At 38.7% G+C, this 9,342-nt stretch overlaps 1 long non-coding RNA gene across 1 annotated transcript; it reads right to left on the bottom strand.

The window, feature by feature from the left end:
- Positions 1-349: 349 nt before the first annotated feature.
- LOC140227353 (uncharacterized) lies at positions 350-6,832 on the bottom strand. The gene is made up of 3 exons (XR_011901044.1): positions 6,797-6,832; positions 3,900-4,047; positions 350-2,388 (listed from the first exon to the last, which is right to left on the bottom strand). It is a non-coding gene; the product is annotated as an uncharacterized lncRNA (long non-coding RNA).
- Between the last annotated feature and the right edge of the window lie 2,510 nt (positions 6,833-9,342).

The raw sequence follows: 9,342 nt of genomic DNA, 5'->3' as shown, positions 1-9,342 counted from the left end.
GAGCAGAGAAAGGCAGAGAAAATTTGAGCTGCTAAACACTGATGGACAGTCACTCACACCTTACATACACAGATAAACACACACACACACACACACACACACACAAACGATCACATACATACAATTCAGTTTTTTATATTACTTAATTACTACTTTCAGTTTAACTTGTGGATCTATGGAATATGGAATCTATCAGAAAAATTTGCCAGTTTCCAAGATTCCCCCTTTTATCACAATCACATGCATCAGATAACCATCATCTGTCTTTCATGCAATCATTTCGACTCACAACAACAAAACAATTGTTCTCCCATCAAATTTTACAATGTTTTGTTTTTTGAGAATCATATTTTCAATGAAATCACCATTTTAATTATGTAATGCACATATCAATAAAATACAGTAATGCAATTACTGCCATGGTCCATATACTCATGCCACTTCTAGTATGTACCAATGAACATGCTTCTGATTCTTGGTCCAATTTCAGTTATATGTATTACAATGTGTACTTGAAATGTTGGTTTTGTTGCAATAACCTAATACAAGGCTGAACATTATCCTTGGTCTAGGGACAACAGTAATAGATAAACGGGTCACTGAAAATTTGTGAGTATTTCCATTGTTCTTACATGTCTTCCTTTCCTAGAAAATGGAAGAAGATCTCACGGCTCACTAATTGCATGTATTTGAGCTATCGTCAAGTGTTGGCAGATCACCATTACTCTTCACAGTTTTTGAAAGTTATTTCTAAATTGCTTCGTTACAGTCATTGTGTGCATATCGCAGTCTGTAAACAGTGAAGGATAAACATGTCACTCAAGGAACCTGGCACACCATTACATTGTTCCCCAAAATCATCCAATTGGAAACAATGAAAACAAACATATTTTGAGAATGAAAGTATTCATTAGCACCACCAAACAAAATCTGGTGAAATTTTGTCACAGCTCTTAACCTTGCAACAAATGTCCATATCTGCGACAACTTTTACTCATTAATCAAACTGCTATACTTCTGCGCAACTGGCCTACACCCCCCCCCCCCACCTTTATTTTTCGTTAAAAACAAAAGTATTAAAAAGACAAAAATGAAATGAAACCTGGAATTGGCACCAGGAATATTAGTTATGCCCCCTCCCCTTTTACAGAATTCCTGGATCCACCCCTGATATGTATATTGACACATACATATGTGCACATATAAACATTCTTATTCACATATGTCATTTGTTATCTGTGGCTTTCACCATGTCAAAAGCACAACCACAGTCTGCATATTTGATGCAGTCACATCAATAGTCATAAAAGCACATGATTTCATTATACTACTAGTATGAGAAATGCATTATGCCCCACTAAAATCTACCTGTTGCCAAACAATCATCTTGTCCTTTTCATACTGAATGCTTGTATACATTTTACACTGTAGACCAAGAACAAAGCTGCGTGTACAATCACCATTTTATACACCGTCCCTTTAGTTAATGCTCTCGAAGTGAAAGAAATTGTCAGTTTTGAGTTATATTATTTTAAAGAGTAAATTCCAGAATGAAAGAACATCGTAAATTTGAAAAGGCAGATAATGAGAATGCATGCCTTGCTGAGTTTTGAAGAGACAGTCATCTCATGTTACTCCTCAGAGATAACATGAAAGAGTTGTTCAATGTAAAATAGCAGAGCATGTGAATAAGTGCTAAAAATAAAATCATTTGCAAGACCTCCAGGACAGTTGGACTTTCAGAACTGTAGTATACAATTTCACTTGTAGAGACAAACAACAACAACAGAAATCGATATTGACCTGCTATTGTGATTAGTTGCATGGTCAGACTATTCAATGTAAGGAGCCATTACTGTCACTAAACTCTCAAGAAATGTTGAAACTAAGGCTCCCATTTCTGTGCATCAACATACCCTGGACATAGGGCACAGTTAAGTGATGAGATCATTTCTTGCCACAGAAATGACCAAAGCATGGAGCTGTAACATATGTTCTATGTGGATGCTCCACACCATTCCTTGACTACTGGCTTAACCACACAAAGAATGACATTGTGCCTCATCATCTGTGTACTATACAAAGAATGAGCTCTTTCAGAAGGGAAATATCCACAAGATTCTTTGAAATCATAGTCAACCAATACTTCGATGAGTTGTGATGAATTTGGAGTGTTGCAGCCTCTGACCACCGTCTGCTCATGACTTTCTTCCCTTGCTTACAGAGAGTGACGACCCCAGCCTGATGAAATGTGTTCAGAAAGATTACTGCCTTCTTTTATCTCCACTGACTGTCGACAGCGAGCTACTCATCCTTTGCGTGCTTAAATAGTACCACCTTCCAAGTTCAAGCTTGCCGAGTATGATGATTGAGTCAACTGAGTTATACCTTCAAAAGAGACAAGAAATTTCGGAAAAAGAAAGTGGAAAAAGAGAATGAGATTATACTTCACACATAAAACATCTCCCAAGAATCTAACACATGCCTTGTGTTAAGATATATGCACTCAGATGTTAACCTCCCCATATTAAAGAAAAAAAAAGACAAACAAATAAACAGGAAGATTCGACATAGCAAATATGAAGACTCTTGTGAAGGCCTATTTCATGCATTACAATAGGCCGAAAGACATCTGAATTATGTAGACTGCTGTAGTTGATCATTATCAGAAAATGAAGAACATTTTCATCTTTTAAGCAAAGTGAGACTTAATATGAGATGATGTCTCACCTCTTTATACACAGAATATGCAATAGATTTAAAAGAATGTCCTTTCAATGGAGTAAATTATTATTTATAGTCAAACTGCATTGCAAAATTCCTGCATATGAACTGCCATAAAGTTTTATTGTCTCATCATTATGTTATGCATTATTATTCTTATGTATTGTAAATATGTCTGTGCAGCTCTGCATTCATTTGTAGACACGTGTGCATTTCTGCCACCATATATCTGAAATTAAAATTTGCTTGCCGGTAATTTATACCTATTGTGAGAATACCAATTGGGAAGTAAAAATCGGTATACACATGTTCTTGTGAGTTAGTTTGTGTGTGAATTCATTAAAATTGTGATACATTTCCATTAAGCGTTGTACAATCATTCAATCATATTTCAACAGTTTAATGTATATGGCTTTCTCAATATCTTTAGATCAATAATAGATAATTACCAAGTGGCTAAATTCTTGTACGCAAGACAAATCCAATGCTCCAATAACATAATGTTGCTATCAGTGCAAGTTTTTTTTTTTTCTTACCTTATTGGTTAAGACACCAATAGCTCCTTTCAAAAAAAATAATAACTTCAAATGCCAAACTGACACTAGCTCGCGTTCTTGCATGACACAGGTAAGAACCCAGAATATGATATAAAGCATTGGTTTTAACCCTCACTATAAACTGTCGAGGAGGGGGCTAGAAGGTCCCCCTCGGCGTTCCTAGCAATGTCGTCTTCGCAGAAAAACTATGGCTGTGATGTTTCACAACTTCTTCATTTCAAGTGTCTGCCGCATTCTCCCTTTAGAGACCAAATTTTAGATACCCAGGAGGAAATTGCATATAAAATATGTACATGCATGTCAGACCAAGATATGCTCAAAAACGTGATACAGTTGGAAAGAAATTTGTGCTTTCAGTCAAATTTCACAACAGCATGATTATTTTTGCTTTTCTCGATTAAAATCAATGAATAACATCTTTTCATGCTCCGAATACTGTCAACTACATATTGCAATCACACTGTTGAGATCTGGAGGGGGGGGGGGGGGGGGGGCTGGGAGGAGCCTAACTAAGATTACCCCCATCCCTCCCTTCCCCCTCTTTTATCTTCCTAAACAGTTGAGGTTAACACAATGATAGTAGTTTGGATGAGTTCACGTACTCAATGAAACACTCACCACATAACTCCTTGTTTTTCCAGCTACAGAAGAGCAAATGCACGTCAAGGAGATTGGCACTGTCTTGTTGAAGTATGGCTTGGCAATGGGTGGACTGATAGTCTCCCTCTGAATGTCGATCAATTCCCCAGCTGATGCATTTCTTGAGCTAATTCATGGTAATAAACACAAGAGTCAACCTTTCATAACTTGATTACACTCAACTTCAGCACAGTGGCAGGTGACAGATCACACCCCCCCCCCCCCACAACAACAACAAATAAAATACTAAACCCAGGACAATGATATTCCCTGAAAGTATGAAATAGTCAACATCCCCAAGCATCTGTGACTTGAAAGCCTGAAATTCATCAAACAAATCATATTTGTAGGGGTTTTAGTGCCCTCAAGCACTCAATAAAGGAGCCTGAAGATAGAGTAATGTCTTAACCTCATTCACACACTTTGAGTCATTTCTATCAAGAATATTATTTTCAATGAGGTAATATTCAGTAAACATCACTTCACAAAATGTCTGCATATGAAATTTCATAGAGTTCATATGCTGTTCATTAAGCACTATACATGTGCATGAGTACATGAGAATGTAATGTGCATTACATTCTCACGTACTGCAACTATGCCTTAAACCCATAAACTGCACACATGAAATTTGTAAACATGTGTGCATTTCTGTCACAAGATTTGCAAATTGATATTTGCTTGATTCGTGCCTACTGCGAGATTACCAACTGGAAAGTGAAAACTTAATGTAAGCATACTTGTGTATTTCTTATTATTTTTTATATATTTTAATTTATTATCGTTCATACAACATAAAGTTTTGACTGAATCTTAACACAAGTAATAAACAATACCGAGTGGCTAACTCTCCAACACAAGACAAATCTTAGAATGAAAGTATGAAATTGTCAACATCCTCAGACAGCAATAACTTGACGTCCAAAAAATCATCAAGGCAAAGGATGTTGAGGAGTTAAGTGATTTAGAATAAGGGTAAAAGATCTAGATTAACCTTACAAAGTAGTATTCAAGGTTTATTGGCTTTGACTTGTGCCTACTGACTTAAGGATCACACACTACTCAGTCAACCTGAATGAAAAAGAAAAGCTTGTTTACTTGCCCATAACCGTCTATGATCACCTGTCATATGACATTTTTGTGTGAGTGGGAGAGGGTTGTGGGGAGAAGGAATGATCACATATTGTTTTGTTACGAGAAATAGGAATGGGAAAGTGAAATGTGATGACCAAGAGGAGTATGATATTAGTTACTGACCAATGATAAACTTCCAATTGGGACACACATACATAATACCTCTACATTCATATCCACATTAGATATTCTGCAGACACAACATACTGTTTATAGTTTAAGAACTGATTCAGCCAGCAAAGTGAAGAAAAATAAAACATGTTACAAATATGCCACCTGACAGAAATTTGAACACCTCAAGATCCAATTTCATCATCTTGTGAGTAAATGCAGTTCACTGTATATTTTGATTTTCTGATTTTTCCTTTTTAATGGCATACATATTGGTAATACACTAATAACTGTTGTCAGCCCAAGATATCGTTACATTTATCTTATCTTTTCTGACATGACGTACTGCTGCTATGGTTCAGGCTAACATCACAATCTTTCTTTGACTTTATTACAGCAAAGTGGTTCCCAACCCTTTCTAATGTATTGATTTTAACTTCACATTTTTCTAATGTGATCATACACAGCCATGTCGCTGTAAATGAAGTTGCGATGCCATATATGCTTTGCACGGCGTCTGTTCAGGCTAGTGATCAGTAAAATAGTCTAGTCTAGGAAGATTACAGTACTTATCAATACATATTCTTTGCCTAAGAATTCAAAACATAAGTGAACTGGGGGGGGGGGGGGGAAGTAACGTGCCCCATGTGCATTGTATGTCATTATGTGAAGATAAGCAATGTGTGAAGAATTAAAAAAAGCAAAATATTATGCCTTTGCTAGTAATATGCTGGGGAAATACTCCATGTCTATTAGTTGATAAGTAAAACTGCTCTGCTGTTCCACGAATCTCCAACGTACTGATCAACATACCTATATCATACATATTTACATATATTGGATTCCATGATCATGGAAACTACAAAAAAAGAGACAAAAATATTACAGAATGACTATCCCAGTGACCTGTTATTAGTCAATTTTCCATGTCCAACCATAGATACAGCCAACATAATTTGTACTGGTGCCTCTGTTCCTTTCCATCATTGTTTGGCCTTGCATTAACTATAATTTTCAAGTCTCACCTTAAATATGCACTTTACAAATTTGATAATTTTCAGAATTATGAGGGTAAATACTACGTATAGATTCTACTGTACTGTCTAATTAGTCTTTTGTATACTGTAAGTGTAACGTTAAACAGAATAGACTCTAACAATATTTAGGCATATTCCTACTTGTTCACAATAAGTACAATAATAACATGTAGGTCTAGGTCTACTACTACTAGTCTATTTATAGGAGCCTACTACTAGTACAAAATAAGGCGCTGATGTAGTTTGGTTCTGTGTAATTATTGAGATTTGGTCATGGATACGACGGTACATCATCAGCGCCTATAGTATAACCCACAAGGCCACATATTCATTCATGGCAATCACGACGGCCGCGCTCCCCCAGAGCTTCGGCGGGCCACACCGTCAGGAAAAGTGAAAGTACAAATACTAAGGCTGGAACTTGGAAGACGGACAAGTCGAGTAATTTTGGAGTGCATTTTCTAATCGTGTACCTACAGTTTTCGTATTAACTGCAATTCTGTATGACATGAGACACATTAGTGTAATAGACAAATAGTTTGTATTGCTATTAATCAATATCATGGGCGAAAAAAAAAAATCAAATGAACTTACTGTCACAGAGGGGTGCAATGTCGAGTACATTCAGAGTAGGCCTAGGTCCGTTACTTCGCGTGCGGTGCGGTACATAGGGTACGTCTACATGTCTTCAATGGGCATGCAGTCTGCCACAGGACAGCCAACGTTAGCTTATACTGTATATCATATGAAAGGTAATTTATTGTCAATGGTGATAAAAATGATAAAAAGGCACGATTTGTAACATGAATAGATAAAAGAAAATGATAATGTACTGTTGTCTGTAGACTGACTACTAAAGTATAGACCTGTATTACAATTTTTATTATATTATTTTTTAAAGGATATAAAGCCTTGCGCACGGCTAACTTTCCAGTAGCCTGGCGGGGCGTTAGGGTACACTTGACTACACCAGACGTTACGTGTGCCTACACCTCGCGTAACGCGTGGTGGACTACGTGTAGTGCCAGGTACAACCACACGTTACGCCAGGGTACACGTCGCGTAACGTGTACCCACACGTCGCGTAACGCGTGCCTCACCACACGTAACGTGTGGTATGGGTACGCGTAACGCCAGGTCGGGCTCGCCTATGGGTTTTGCACAGTGAAGCCTGACCTGGCGTTACGCGTGCCCCCACCACACGTTACGTGTGGTGAGGCACGCGTTACGCGACGTGTGGGTACACGTTACGCGACGTGTACCCTGGCGTAACGTGTGGTTGTACCTGGCGCTACACGTAGTCCACCACGCGTTACGCGAGGTGTAGGAACACGTAACGTCAGGTTAACTACACGTAGTTAAGTGTACATTAACGCCACGCCAGGTTACTGGAAAGTTAGCCTTGTTTCAGGCTAAAAGTCTCAGTGCATGTCTATTTAAAATAATGTTTTGACCAGAGCAGATATTCTGTCGGATAGGGGTGATATGATTGCTGGAAATCTGTTCATTTCGATTATGACATGGTAACGGCAGGCCTCAGGGGCATAAAAGAAAGGATGGGGGCCGGGGTGCTTTTATTATGAAAATCTGTTGATCCATGATCTAGGAAAAGTTAAAAACAGTTTAACAAAAGCAATGCCAGTTTGCCATGGTGACTTGTAAATTGTCATTTAATTGTTTTAACAGACTGCAATTCTCCCACAGTAGTAATTACAAAGTAAATGAGAAATAATTCTGCCACAAACATTTATTGATAAAAGTATCATACTTTACAAAGCTTCCTGAATTCCCATGCACAATAAATATGACAAGTCGTTTTTGTTATAGGCCCTATATACCTCCTTGCTTTATATATGACAAAGTAGTGCCTACCACTAGCCCTTTGCTATCACAGTGTGATTGTAGTTCCTTTATTGAAGTGAGTAAAAAGATGGAAATTAACATAAAATGACATAATATTAAATGAAAAGTAAGAATTTGGGCCTTATGCCCGCGGTCTATACAATCGGGATCGGAAATCATACAGGAATGAAAGGGGGAAACTAGATAATCAGACATATAGGCCATGACAATGTAAAGGGCTCGTGCTTATTACACCATGATCAGGGCGTGGACAGAAGGCTTGCTGGCACTCAAACATACACTAGGCAGGGATGCCAAGTTCAAAAAAAAAAAAAATATGAGTGAGATATTCATTAATCGGCATCTCGGCATGCGAATCAATGCGCGCGAGCAAGGGTGTGGGAGGGGTTTCCCCCCCCTGTGGCCCGAGTCCCACGGTAGGGAGCTTTTTCAATTTCATCAGCTAGGTGCATACTTATAAGTGACTATTTTTTACTTATTTTGAAAGACAAAAGGGAAATATACCTTCATTTGCAACTATCACTTTAATCTTTTGAGCTATACTCATTATTATAGGCCCAAGTTCCAGACTTGGCCCGATGCGTGAGAAAAAATGGGTGCCATGCGTGAGATTGTGAGATTGCCCCTAAGTGATTGAGTCTCACGCAGAATGCGTGAGACTTGGTAGCTCGGCATATAGGCCTAACATAACCGCATTATTCAAGATGGCACAACCAAAGAGTTTAGTCAGGAGAGATTACACATTACATTCATATATGGAATCAGAGTGTTTTTATATTCTTTGGGCACAATTTAAGACACTGATTCCATATACGAATGCAATGTGTATGTGTAAGACCTGACTATATAGCAGATCACAATACAGTAATACAATATACAACGTAACGTACGGCACTGGTAACGTCTTGTGAATAGCACCCTCTTGTGGCCACAGACGTATCTCTTTGTACGCATATACGGACTGTTACGGGGCCGGCGCAGCCGTGGGGGCTCGGGCCCCCACGCTTTTTGTGCACGTACCATACAACGGCGTAAATCAGTGCTGAGGAGTGGGGGGGGGGGGGGGATGATCGGCGATAGTCACCATCACCACGATTACAAGCCCATAACCGGACCGGCGCAGCCTTTGGGGGGGGGGGGGAAGCTTGGTACCCCCCACCCCACCCCACCCCCCCCACACACACACACACACTTTACAAGGATCGGATATCCCACGCTTTTGCATGAAATAAAAGTGGGAGGAAAGCAGGAAAGTGGCAGCAAAAATATGAAGACTT

The sequence above is a fragment of the Diadema setosum genome, chromosome 4, assembly GCF_964275005.1.
Source record: "Diadema setosum chromosome 4, eeDiaSeto1, whole genome shotgun sequence".
Lineage (NCBI taxonomy): Eukaryota > Metazoa > Echinodermata > Echinoidea > Diadematoida > Diadematidae > Diadema > Diadema setosum.
This window is presented reverse-complemented; position numbering and strand designations above follow the sequence as displayed.